General features: G+C 40.5%; 1 pseudogene; it reads right to left on the bottom strand.

Annotated features, from left to right (window-relative positions):
- Window positions 1–2,233: 2,233 nt before the first annotated feature.
- Window positions 2,234–2,351, bottom strand: LOC134912886 (5S ribosomal RNA; annotated as a pseudogene).
- Window positions 2,352–14,599: the final 12,248 nt, after the last annotated feature.

The following is a 14,599-nucleotide window of genomic DNA, read 5'->3' on the forward strand; positions in this document are numbered from 1 at the left end:
TATATATATATTGTTTTTACTGGTGTACACAGCCCCCAGATCTCCTTCTAATATACATGGCAGCATTATATTTTTATTACTGGTGCACACAGCCCCCAGAGATGATTCTAATATACTGGACAGTATTCATTGGCATTAACCTTTTATTGGTGCACAGTGGTGCTGTAACTTAACTGCAGCATTAACCCTTGGTGTACACTGATGTGTTGTTGTTTTTTTGTCACTGCCTGCAGTGCATCCCAGAGCTCCTAATACAGGTCAGCATTAACCCGTTATTGGTGCACACTGGAGTCCGCAAAATATTTTTGGTGTGTGCCACCATTACTATAATATAAGTGCAGTGATTTGAAGCAGTGTGTAAAAAAATAAGTAATTAAAAAAAAATGTGTGTGTGTTCAGGGCCAGTCCATGCACCCATATTAATAATATAATCGCTGTGAGTCGCAGTGTGAAGTTGTCATTTGTTAAAAAATGTATATAGAAAAAAAAAAGGAAAAACTATTTGTGTGTGTTCTGGGCCAGGCAGTGACATAGGACCTTATTCAGCTTCGGTTGCAGTTTTGCTAATTTAGCAAAACTGCATCTGCTAACACTCGTATGCTGGGGACTGACCAGCACAGGGCAAGGCCACCCAGCATGCCAATTGCCACCAGCGATGAGATCTCAATGCGACCTGGCAAATAACAGCAGCCCCTTGATACACCGCTTCCATGTTTTATCTCACAGTGGCGGCATGTGACGTGAAGCAGCCACCCCAAAAATGACCCAAACCCACACGGATTTCTGTCTACATGCCCCTGCAGTGTTACATCACCGTCCCAGACTGCCCTGCAAATGCCTTTGCATGTCAGATAGAGGCATTCTGTCCCACATACATACAGAATGGGCACTGTACATGTGCACAGGCCTGAAAGTTTGAAGATGCTATCGAATTAGTAATGCTTTATAAATAAGGCGCATTGTGTTACAACAATAATGTCAATATGGATCACGATCAGTTGATAGAAAAGCATGAGCAACAACTAAGTACTAGTGCTGTGCCTGCTGCCAGTCATTATAAAACTACAATGTCTACTAAAGATGGTCCAGGGAGCAGAAAGTTTAAGAAAGGGCACCAGAAATTGAAATCTTACACAATGTTAAAAAAGGGGGTAGTGGTGTCGCCTTAAAAATTTACAAATCAGTGTCCCAAAAAAGAGAACACTAAGGCCGAAGAAAAAAAAATTGTGTGTTCACAAATCCCTGTGGAGAGTCTAGGTGTGTCCACATTAGCTGTGTGTGACTAACAATTCTCAGACTAGTTATAGAGAAGCCTCCTTCACATCCATCCACAATTTCTGTATCTTCTGCAAATGTGGGGATGAACAATACAAGTAAAGATGGTGATGATTACACAATAGAAATTGAGAATGCTATCGTGGAACTGCACCATGATGAGGGGAACATTGGTGTACTATCTGACGCTAATGAGGATATTGATGTTGAGAATGTTGATGATGATATTGTGTGTGTAAATCAACCACCAGTGGCAGCAGTTCTTGCCTGTGATAAAAAGAAAGCCATTATGATGCTTGGGTCTTGGCCAAAAAAGCCACCTATAGGGTGCCGGATTATTTTTACCTAAATTCTGACAATGTTTGTGAAAGCATCTGTTCCATTTGTGAGGCCAATGCTGTAGAGGAAGGGACATTAACCATCTGGACACCTCCTCTATGTTATTAACAAGAAAGAAAAGACCCTTTTCTGGTGCACTCATTAAATAGGAAAATTGTTGTATGTATAATTTATTTACATTTAAAACCCACTTTTATTAGAGTTTTAGTTAAAATATGATTCCTCCTGTAAATTGTACACCATTAGGTGTGTATGTAAGGAGTGGAATTAACAGTATATATGGTATTATACATGTAAATTTCTGTCCATATTTCTGATAATTTAAAGTCTAAAGTGACTTATATGCAGCAGGAACAAGTCCTCAAAAGCACTAGGCCACAGCACACTCTTGTGGTTCTAATGAATAGCAATGTAATTTGCTCCGCACTCAAGTTCATATAAATTACTGGGAAAAAATGTCATTATGGTATCAGCTTGCTCATTAGTACTATCCGTCCATAGGTTCTTGTATATAGGGAGGATTTTATAGAACAGATCTCCTGTGAAGAACCAGGAAGAAGTGGTAAAAAAGAATAGGTGTGAAGCTGCTTTTAACGTTCGACTGGATATAATAACCCTGAACTTACTACACCAGGTATTCTCGGGGAGTCCCCCTCCCGATACTGACCTGGCCCAACACTTTATTGCTTCCAAGATCGGATGAGTTTGGGCAATTTAAGTGTGGTTTGGTAGTAAATTGGAACGCTTCTCCTCCTGAATCATTGATGAGAGTTCACAGATATACAAGGTCATTGGTAAGTATGTTAATACTGAAAGGATAAGTATAAAAGAGATGGATCTGCTGTTGGCGTGAGACAGCTCAGAGCCTTTCAGTTGAAAAACCACCCCAGGAATGATATGTATATGCTGAATTGCCAATGAGATTCCTTGGAATGCAGAAGTGTGGAAACAACAGGAAGGAAGAAAATATGTGATGGCTAGTCAGAATTAACCATGGAGTGGTACAGTTCCAGTCTGCCAGCAATGTAATGTCCCTTCATATATTCACCTTTTGGTTATGGAGTTGCAGCCAAGGGAACAAATATTCAAATTTAGCTATTTCCACCTGTACTTATATAGTATGATTTAGAAATGTCTTGATAGTGATACCACTATTAATACACCAGGGTAACACTGTCCTGTTAGCTATATGCAACACAATCTAAGGCAGTATACTGTATGTACCAAAATTCCTGGATGATAATAGATAAAACTGATTATTGAGTGGTCCTTCCATACAAGATAGTCTGCACAGTGTGTATGTGTATATATATATATATATATATATATATAGGAACAGAAATAAGGTGGCACTCAGGAGACTCGCACGTGGTGAAACCAACGGGTGCTTTTATCAATGTTTCGGGGATCGTGAACCCATTTTCAGGACGTGTGGGGGTGTGTCCTGAAGACGGGGTCACAATCCCCGAAACGTTGATAAAAGCACCCGTTGGCTTCACCACGTACGAGTCTCCTGAGTGCCGCCTTATTTCTGTTCCTCTGTATCTATGGGTTGCCGGCCTGGTTGGAGGGCACCGGAGCGCTTTTTACTTTTTGCTATTTACTTGTGAGTGCCGGACCAGTTTTTCCTATATATATATATATATATATATATATATATATATAGAGTTTAGTTAGAATGGAATATTGCTGGTTAAAAATAAGATAAAGGGCTGCAGACGAAAAATTAATAACAATTACTGGAGGAAAAGTGGGTTTGGTTACCTATTACCACTGCCAGAAGGTATCTGGAACAGAGCGCTGCATACCCAAGGTGGATTGGTAGCGGTGAGCTGAGGTGAAACCGCCGCTGAGAGTGTGTCCGGAGTCCACTGTGTAGTCCTGCTGCTGGATGCCGTGGGAATATGCATTTCGCCCGACGAGCATGCTTGGTCACTATGAAGTGTTTAAAAATGTGTCTTCATGTTATATCACTGTGCTGTGCATAGTTGGAGAGTTATAAACTGCACAACTACAGGACTATGCCAAACATAGCTCCGTGTGAGGGCTTTCTGAACCATCCGGTCACACTGTGTATGTCCTTTTAATATCCTACTATCATACATAGGGATAGGTGGGAGGGAAGGACAATTCCATCTTGCACCACTTTTCTCTTCATAATGGACTGTTAGTTTTGGGGAGCATTAGGGGTGGTCTTTTTTGCATAGACATTATTATTGATTATAACTCTAATAAATTACTAATTTGCAACACATTTTTAAATAGATATACAGTACATGCCATGTGTTTGTGCCACTGCTCTGTTTATTACTTTAGCCAGCCATCCTTTTGTCAGTATTGGTGAAGAATATTGGGCCTAATTGAGACCTGGTCACAAGCAGGAGTTTTTTGCACTGCTGCAACCAGGTAGTCACCGCCTACAGGGGGAGGGGGTAATCGGTGTGCAGGTGTGCGAATGCATGTGCAGAGAGCTGCACAAACAAAAGTTTGTGCAGTCTCTGCACAGCTCAGGAATTACTCAGCCGCTGCGACGATCTGGCCTGGAGCTGACAAAATGGCTGGACATGCTTGTGTTCTCCCGGGCACGCCTTAAAAACGATCAGTTGACACCCATAAATGGCCTCTTCCTGTCAAACTTCTTGTGAATGCCGGTTCAATCGCTTTCTTCGTTAAATACGTCGCTGTCCGGAGATCCCCGTCGCCAGTGGCCGACGTGCCTACGCATTGCGGAGCATACGCATGCACAGTTCAGACCCGATTGCACCGCTGCAAAAAAAAAGCTAGCCTGCGATCGGGTCTTAATGACCCCCATTGTGAACTGTGAGGTGGTCAAAATTTACTGGAAATTATTGGAAATTAATGTTATTGAGGTTAATAATACTGTAGGCACAAAACCTGTTTTTAGCATTTAAAGCAAAATACAGATCCAAAATGAAAACACTCGGTGGTTTTGCTAAATTAGAACCAAAACACGGAATTAGTACAGATCCAAAAACAAAAACAAAACACAGGGGTCGGCACACATCCCTAGTTAAATGTGCCCAACATGGGCAGTGCTTGGAGGGATCCAAAAGAAGGTTTGGCTCGGTTTGACACTTACAGTAGGTAAAGTCTTAGGGGCCTATTTACAATGCCTTGGAGAGAAATAAAGTGGATGGCGATAAAGTACCAGCCAATCAGTTGCTAACAGCCATGTTACAGGCTGTGTTTGTAAATGACATGAGCTGGATGGCTTGTATTTTATCTCCGTCCACTTTATCTCTATCCAAAGCTTGGTACATAGACCCCTTAGGGGCATGTTCAATAAGATTTGCATTTAGCCCGGATATTAAAGATTCCTTAGTAGCCTATTTTACGTCATTAAGAATCTTTATTCACCTGAAAATATTATTTACTACTGGTCGCTTGCTAAATCCAACAGCATAGCAGCACCAATAGAAACCTCTGGGGCTCACTTTGCTGTTGGGTATGGAGGAACTATGGCAGATATCAAAGATGCTATGGTTCCTCCATGCTATATCCTGGGGATGCTTAATATTTGAATGTTTTCAGGGAATATTCTGTAAATACCCATTAATGAGGAGCCTGCAAGGGTGTGGAGAGGATAGTGGCTAGAGAGAAGCAGACAGATGGGGTGACAGATGAGACTATATACCAGTGCATAATAACTTGGTATGTGTCTTTATTAGCCATGTTAATTAATGTGCATATCTGTGCTATTCAATATATGTATTTTTATGCTTCTAAAATGATCTACAGTCAATAGGTCCACCACTAATGGTTAGTCATGCATTGGGTCAATGGTGTCAAAAGGTCGACATGATTAAAAGTTCGACATGTAAAAAGTCAACATGGTCAAAAGGTCGACAGGGTCAAACAGTCAACATGACAATGAACGACACATATACGGTAGACACAAGTTGGGGTTTTTTTGCAACTGTTTCATACTTTACCATCCACGTGGACTACGATTGGAAACAGTAACCTGTGCTGAGCGCAGCAGAGCGTGCCACCTTGCCCAAAGCATGATGAGAAAAGCGAGCCATGCAAGGGGACACAGTACACTAATGGGGCTTGTTTGTGGCAGAAATGTGATAAAACATAAAAAAACCTAAAAAATTGTGTCTACATTTTTTGTGTCGACCATTTCCATGTTGACCTTTTGAAAACAGATGGAGCCCTGCTAATCGTGGCTCCATCTGTGCCTGGTTGCACCTACCGCCGTGTCTGGGGCGTGCGCACATCCGTGATGCACACATGCCCCATTCACTTGAATAGGAGCGTCTCTGAGCACTCCCGGCGTGACTAGGTGGGCGGATCACCTATTCACACCGGGAACGCTGGTATGCAATGGAGCTGCATCAGATGAGCATGGCTCAATCTGTGTGTTGACCTTTTGACCCTGCCAACCTTACCTATTGTCTACCTATTCTATGTCAACCTTTTGAACCTGTCTACCTAATGCATGTCTACCATTAGTGGTAGACCTATTGACTGCAGACCTTTTTAGTGTAGATCTAATAATCCTTGCCCCTATAATTCAGTAATAGCAATATAACAGAGATTAGTCTCATTCAGTACTATTAGTGTGATGGTATCGGGATGCCGGCAGTCATAATACTAACAGTCGCATCCGGGCGCTTAGGATCTCAGATAGTAGGTACAGTAATCCCCAAACCCTCTAAACCTCTTTTTATACAGGCTGACCCTAATAACCCCCACCCCCACAGCCTTAACCTAATCCTCCCCTGTGGTGTCTAACCCTATTCACCCCTTCCCGCAGCCTAAAACTAAACCACCCTCCCCCGCAGCCTAACCCTAACCCTTCTCAGAGGTTCCTTACCCTAAGTTCCCCCCTGCAACCTAACCCTAACCCTTTCCCTGCAGCCTAAACCCACGTACCTCCATTCCCCTTCAGTTTACCTGTCTGCAGCCCCGGCAAACCCATCATATGGGAGCCCTGCGGTCAGGATCCCAGCACGGGAATTGTGATCCATGTCAGGATTCTGGCACTGGCATTCCGAGCGGTGTCAGGATTCTGGCATCAGTATAAGGTTTGCCAGCATCCCGAACACTGGGATCCTGACTGGATCCAGTATGTTTTCTGCTTTTCTGGCATCAGTCTGCACTCGATAAACAAGTATAATACATTAAAATAATTGTGAAAGTATTATATCAAACTGAGTACATTTTGTACAACGTTAGTAGTCACACAAGTTGTAATCAATATAAACAGAGAAACCGAGGATTTCCCCTAAGATTCAATTATATTGACCTAAAATAACAGCAAATGTTTAAAAAAAATGGTTAAATGTAGGTATTTGTATAAACCCCAAGAGATAGCTAGTAATAAAACCTGTAATGCTAAGAACATAATTATATTTGCGGCTAAAATTCTATGTTTTGTGCTATGAAAACAATAACTCTCAGGGGAAAAATTATTTTATGTTCCCAATTTTTAAAATGATACCCAATCTCAATGCAATTTTATCTACTGCTTGGTTTTTGTATAATGGTTCATATTGATTTTACATTTAAACTTCCAACAAAACATTTCTAATATGACATTATTGTAAAATGTACACACATGGGAGTAAAATGTGCTAGGATTAAGGATTGACAGTATGGTGCAGGTCATTATCCAGCTGAATTAGATAAATCATTAGAGGTCAATGTGCTTAATCATACAAAATGATTGTTAAAGAAAAATGATGCTAGATTGTGAAGACAATGAAAAATGTTCATTTAAACTACTGTATTTAAATAAACAATCTAAAACAGTTAATTTATAATAATCCAAAATGGAAGAACACTAAAATTGATTGTTAGAATGGCATGGGGCATGTGCCTCAACTCATTATGTTGTGCACACTACTACAGTACAGAACACTTTCAAACTGTGGGATGGTCAATCTATAGACTTTGCACCTGGGCCACAAATAATGTGGTCACAATTCCGGCAACTTCCACCAATCAGACATTCCATGTGAATATCTACCTGTATTTTCAGTTGGGTGCATCTATGCTACTGGACTACCCCCAACCCTTCGCTTGTGAGAATGCCATTATTTTTACCTGCTCCATCCTTGCTGCAGATGATCAGACTGAACTGGGACAGATCTTTGCATACACTCCCCTTAGCATAACCCTGTCTACATACTGTACCCACAACATGCCAACAGAATACTTCTTCTACTAGCGGATACCCCTTTGCTGCCCACTAACGCCCATTTAACCAATAGTGAACAAAAACCAAAACACAGCTGACTTATAATTAGAGATGTGCGTGGACTCAAGTGTTTTTGGTTCTAATTCATCATCGTGTTTTTTTGTTTTTTTGTCAAAACCACCCTCAAGTGTTTTGGTTCTGATTTGGATTTCAGTTCAATTTAAAAATCCATACAAAACATCTATAATCACTGATACAAATCAATAAAAACAGCTAAAGTCATATATTCTGTCCATATTTGGAATTGCATGCGTCACAGGCTCAGGCCCTGCATGTAAACAGTAATCTGATTTAGGCAAGATCACGTCTGGCTTTGTTACATCATGTTACACTATTGCAACATCAATGTACCAACAGACCAATAGTGCTCATTTTTCAATCACATTTCATACCATGCCTGGAAGTAGTCCTGTTGACTGACTGGCACTGCTATTGTTTTGGGTCCACACATACAGGGATATTGATCAATATCGCAGTGTGTGGTCATCCTTAGGGGCCGATTTATCACCGTCCGCATCTGAGAATGCAGACGGGATGTGATTAAATTGACCCAATGGATGCATCAATAATCACATTCAGGGACAGAGCTTGTGAGAAAGCTCTGTCCTGTGATGCCACTCCGCAGACATATTGGGGAATTTTTGTGAAAAATACCCCAAGTATGTTCTACGCATGTACAGTGCCAACATCACCACTGCTATCACTATTGCTGGCAAACCCTCCCCATTGCAATGCCCCCCTCCCCTTTGCCGTGACCCCCGTCCCCATTACTAGAATAATGTGAAAATGGTGTGAAAACACCCTTTTTCTCATTATTTTAGTAAAAAAAAATGGTAAGAAATATGCATCTTAGTGTTATCAGAAATACAGTATAACTAATTGGAGCCCCTTAATTAAAAATGTAGTAATGTACAATTCCAAAGTTTAGCCTTAGAAAACTGATAGGTAAGCATGATAAATGAGTAGAAAACAATTTCAGTTTATTGTATGGTTCATTAAAGTAATATATCATTAATATATGGGAAGAACAGAAGAACAAGTACTGTATTTTTCTGCTGACCACAGCTTCTTACACACACACACACACACACACACACACGCACACATTATATATATATATATATTTATATATATATAGTATGAAGAAATGAGGCGGCACTCATGCAGACTTGTTAGCAAAAGTAGAGACTGGTCAGTTTATTACCGACATGTTTCGGGGATACAACCCCGTCCTCAGGGCCTAACAACCCACACTGATCCACAAAAACAACCTTTATACACTGACACAAACGAGACATAATTGCACAAGGCTACTCACCTGCTTCATGGCACCAAACGTCCATCCTGGCATCCTGCAGCACTTCCGCGTCGCACACCCATGACCTCACTGGATACTACATCGCGGGTCCGTCTCCATGGTTACCCAAGGTGACGCCCGCTCCACAGTCCCATTGGAGATCCGGGAACTCGGCCGCGTTCACGTGCCCCAGGCCCCTGACGTCATCCGGTACCGCGGCGCGGCGCTGTCGCCCCTGGCAACCACCTGACAATACAACAACTAAAGTGAAAACACATAAACATAATACATTATGTGACAAATCGACATACACTAATACTTTCTATTAGTAAAATATTGTCATAATAAGGCCCTAAAAAACAGTAGACATGGTCAAAACAATATATGAATATATAAATATGTCAGGTTAACCAAGGCCAGAAGGGTCCAAAGAACACTATAGGAAACACTGGAGGCCCAGGTTTTCATTTAAGCCCCTAGGTGATAGTGTCCCCAATCTATAAATCCACCAGAATTCATGTTGTAATAGGGCTTTTTCCCTGTTGCCACCCCTTAATGAACTAGGTACGTGGTCAATGAGTATGGCCCTAATGCTGGCCACCCCATGCTTGGCCGACAGACAATGTCGAGCAAACAATTGATCGCTCGTACCCTTTTCAAATGCTTTTTTTATGGCACTACAATGCAGCGCCATACGCTCTCGGAATGGGCGTATGGTCTTGCCTACATAGGCCAGACCGCACGGACATGTGAGTAAATACACCACATGTGTGGTGGTGCATGTCAATCGATGTTTAATGCTTAGTTTTTTACCTGTCAGTGGGTGATTGAACGTTGCGCCGGTAATGAGCGTATTACACGTAGCGCATCCTAAGCATCTAAAACACCCTTTCTTGGCTCGTAAAAAATGTGACTCATTAGTGTTAGTCAACTGTATGACATCCCGTTTGACTACATAATCCCCAATATTCCTGCCTCTGGTATAGCTGGGCAGGAGGGAAGTCTGAGCCAGGGATGATAGTGCTGTATCTGTTTGTATCAACGCCCATAGTGCTTTTGCCCTTTGCACTTGTCTATTGGTTGCTATAGTATATTTGTTAACCCATGGGACTACCCTACTCTCAATTTATGAGGGTACAACGTATTACATCTGACCTCGATGAGACTAGGGTGGCGATGGACAATATGTTAGTCAAGTTCGCTGAACAGGGATACCCCATCAGGGAACTAGAGAAAGCCAAGTCCAAGGCCCTAAAAATTCCTAGGGAACGTGCTTTATGTCCCAAACCCAGACCACAGGGGGTGGATAAAAAACTCCCATGGGTTAACAAATATATTATAGCAACCAATAGACGAGTGCAAAGGGCAAAAACACTATTGCCGTTGATACAAACAGATACGGCACTATAATCCCTGGCTCAGACTTCCCTCCTGCCCATCTATACCAGAGGCATATTGGGGATTATGTAGTCAAACGGGATGTCACAGTTGACTAACACTAATGAGTCACATTTTTTACGAGCCAAGAAAGGGTGTTTTAGATGCTTAGGATGCGCTACGTGTAATACGCTCATTACTGGCGCAACGTTCAATCACCCACTGACAGGTAAAAAACTAAGCATTAAACATCGATTGACATGCACCACCACACATGTGGTGTGTTTACTCACATGTCTGTGTGGTCTGGCCTATGTAGGCAAGACCATACGCCAATTCCGAGAGTGTATGACGCTGCATCGTAGTGCCATAAAAAAAGCTTTTGAAAAGGGTACGAGCGATCAACCGTTCACTCGACATTGTCTGTCGGCCAAGCATGGGGTGGCCAGCATTAGGGCCATACTCATTGACCACGTACCTAGTTCATTAAGGGGTGGCAACAGGGAAAAAGCCCTATTACAACATGAATCCCTGTGGATTTATAGATTGGGGACACTATCACCTAGGGGCTTAAATGAAAACCTGGGCCTCCAGTGTTTCCTATAGTGTTCTTTGGACCATTCTGGCCTTGATTAAACTGACATATTTATATATTTATATATTCATATATTGTTTTGACCATGTCTACTGTTTTTTAGGGCCTTATTATGACAATAATTTTACTAATAGAAAGTTACCATCAGCCAGCTATGAGCAAGAGTGTTGCTGATATGTAATTCTCATGCATCGTTCAGTGTATGTCGATTTGTCACATAATGTATTATGTTTATGTGTTTTCACTTTAGTTGTTGTATTGTCAGGTGGTTGCCTGTGCGACAGCATCGCGACGCGGCACCGGATGACGTCAGGGGCCTGGGGCACGTGAACGCGGCCGAGTTCCCGGATCTCCAATGGGACTGTGGAGCGGGCATCACCTTGGGTAACCATGGCGACGGACCCGCGATGTAGTATCCAGTGAGGTCATGGGTGTGCGACGCGGAAGTGCTGCAGGACGCCAGAATGGACGTATGGTGCCATGGAGCAGGTGAGTAGCCTTGTGCAATTATGTCTCGTTTGTGTCAGTGTATAAAGGTTGTTTTTGTGGATCAGTTTGGGTTGTTAGGCCCTGAGGACGGGGTTGTATCCCCGAAACATGTCGATAATAAACTGACCAGTCTCTACTTTTGCTAACAAGTCTGCATGAGTGCCACCTCATTTCTTCATACTGCATAGGGGAAACCTATATTTATCCGGGAGGGCACCGCAGCACATAACAGCATACGGAGAGTGAGTGCCGGGACTTTTGCATTTACTAATATATATATATATATACTATATATATATATATATATATATATATATATATATATATATATATATGTATATACTATATATATATATATATATGTATGTGTATATATATATATATATATGATGCAGTTAGTTTACCAGCTGTCGGGAGCCCGACGTCAGAATCCCAACAGTCAGCGAAATGCCACCAGTCAGAATCCTGACCAGAGCCCTGAATTCCCTGTATTTAAAATCCAAAAGATGACTGAGAGCAATGCTACTATTTTTGTAAGTCAGTGTAGGGACTGACCAAATGGGAATGGCCGTGAAGTGGCTGGTCAGCTTAACAAACTATTGCAATATTTTGGAACTAACATTCCCTGAATTCAGATGAATTACAGTTTGAAGTGTTGATATTAGGATTTACGTAAATGAGATCTGTGGAAATTAGAAGAGAGTCGCCTAGTAGTTGTAGTACTTTTTTTATATATACTCAGGTGAAACATCCGACTGACATCAGATAAAATCAATTTGCTCGTACCAGAGCTAAAAGTATGATTATCTGTGTGATATTTGTGGCGATCACCAATCGTAAGACTTGCAGCAAAATCATCTCCCATAGGTCCATATAAAAATTGAGAAAGTGACATAAAACATGGTGCAATAATGTTTAAAAAGATTTATTATAGAATACAGTTAAAGGAGGATTAAAAATGTGTACATTAGATACAGCGAACATTAAGCTTATCTGGTTTCTGTTAAAACATTAGAAACCTCTAATCCATCAAATATAACTCACCAGTTCCCATATGAAACAAAATGCTAAAACATGTATATAATAAAAATATAATATATGCATGAGCAATGGAGAAAAGCAGCCACAGTATCAGCTTCTCAATGATTTTTTCACAATCAGGCAATCACAAGCAGTTTGCAAGTGCTGGTGCCCATAATCATAATTATCACCATCATCATCATTACGTACTTGCACTTGCCTTCATCATGCACCCACAAATAAAATGGCTTGTGCCCATCTGCACCTGTTTCTAAATATGTGAATGCACCCTTATTATCTGACTTATATCTTCTGTCCTTCTTCTCCAACATTCATAAGTTTCAGATCACACAAATCTACATGGGCGTATATCTGCGTAGCTATTTTTCTGGGCATGCATAGAGTGGGTTCACATATTTCTCACTGTGCCAACTCACTCTGCATCAGCCGCAGAAAATTCATATTGCTTGGAGTACTTTAACGCAATATCACTATGGCAAAATATTACTAGTCCAATGAATATTTAAATAGACAGCAAACATGAATGGTTTTATTTAACATAATAGAGGAGTATTTTTTCAATTCTATACAGTTAAAATGAATACAATTTTGTTTTTATTAATTGGCCAACATAAAAGTTTGAGACTTTCCCAAAACAGACCACTGATAGAGATTTTCTGCGGAAGTTTTTCATGCAATTTTTTTATCAATAAATTGCATTTTATAAAGGCTTTCACATTTTATTAAATCACTTTGCATGGTGTAGATTGCTCATAAACATTTATAGCGGTTTAGATTATTTTTCCTCTGAATAATTTAATATTGCCCACGATCAAATCTTTAAAATGTTGAGATGGATTATTTTATGCCATCACTTGGTTTTACAGAATGTGTTCCTATAAAACCATGCATTTAATATTCAATGCTTTACCGTAAATCCTTAACACAGACAAGTTGTGCACTGCAAGGGGAAGACAAACACTTCTGGGGTGCATTATTATGATGGCTTATGCTAATTAAATTGAAGCATCATTGCTTAATTTATACATTATCAGCAAGTGCGAGGGGACAAACCTCTTTCTTAAGTCAAGCTTTATCTTGTTAAGAGGATTTACCTCCCTATTTCCTGTAATAAAGAGCTTTTTTTTAAAAACTATACTGGGAAAAGCAAAGTACAATCCCACACAGCTCTGCTTGTTGCCATGGAAGTCTGGAACTCAACTCTTAGCTCAATATATTGGCTGCAATTAGGTTAATTAGAACATTATCTCAAAGTACACAGCTATTGTATGAAAACATTCTTATTAGATGTACTGCTAACACTACAATAAAACAATTTTAAAAACTATTATATTTTCTAATTACAAATCATATTTCTTTCTCTTCATGACGATCAAGATAGTAATGTTAATTATAGATTTTAAGGAGTGTTTGGATGTCTCTCTCTTGAAGAGTAAATCATGGAGGCGACATTTTAATAATTGTCTTATAGTTACTTTTAAGAAACTTCTTCCTCCGTGATATAGGAAGTTGAAATATAAATCAATGTTGAATTGCTGCTGACTGTTTTATTGTAAAAGACTGTTGTGTGGAGGATACCATTTATCTCCTGAGTTAGGAACGTATAATTTTCTCCAGCTTGCATTATTCTGTTTACTGCTGGAAATGTTCTTTATTATATAATTATGGGTTAGAATAGTTTACTGTTTTTGTCTTTAGTGAGAGTGCAAAAAACTCACTAATGCTCATGGGGCTATTATTAACCAGATGAGAGTAACAAAGTTGTAAATAACACCTATGATTTTTTTAGTGGCATGATCTTTACTTTCATCTGACAATGGCTACCCTGGAAAATACTGAAAAACATCACCCATATTATTGGTTAGATCAAATTATCAATAAGTCGGGTTGGAGTGGAAAGAGGCAGGGTCAGGAATAGGGCTTATGCTGCTGGAGCGGTCAAGGTCAACTTCCAAGA

The sequence above is a fragment of the Pseudophryne corroboree genome, chromosome 4 (genome assembly GCF_028390025.1).
Source record: "Pseudophryne corroboree isolate aPseCor3 chromosome 4, aPseCor3.hap2, whole genome shotgun sequence".
Lineage (NCBI taxonomy): Eukaryota > Metazoa > Chordata > Amphibia > Anura > Myobatrachidae > Pseudophryne > Pseudophryne corroboree.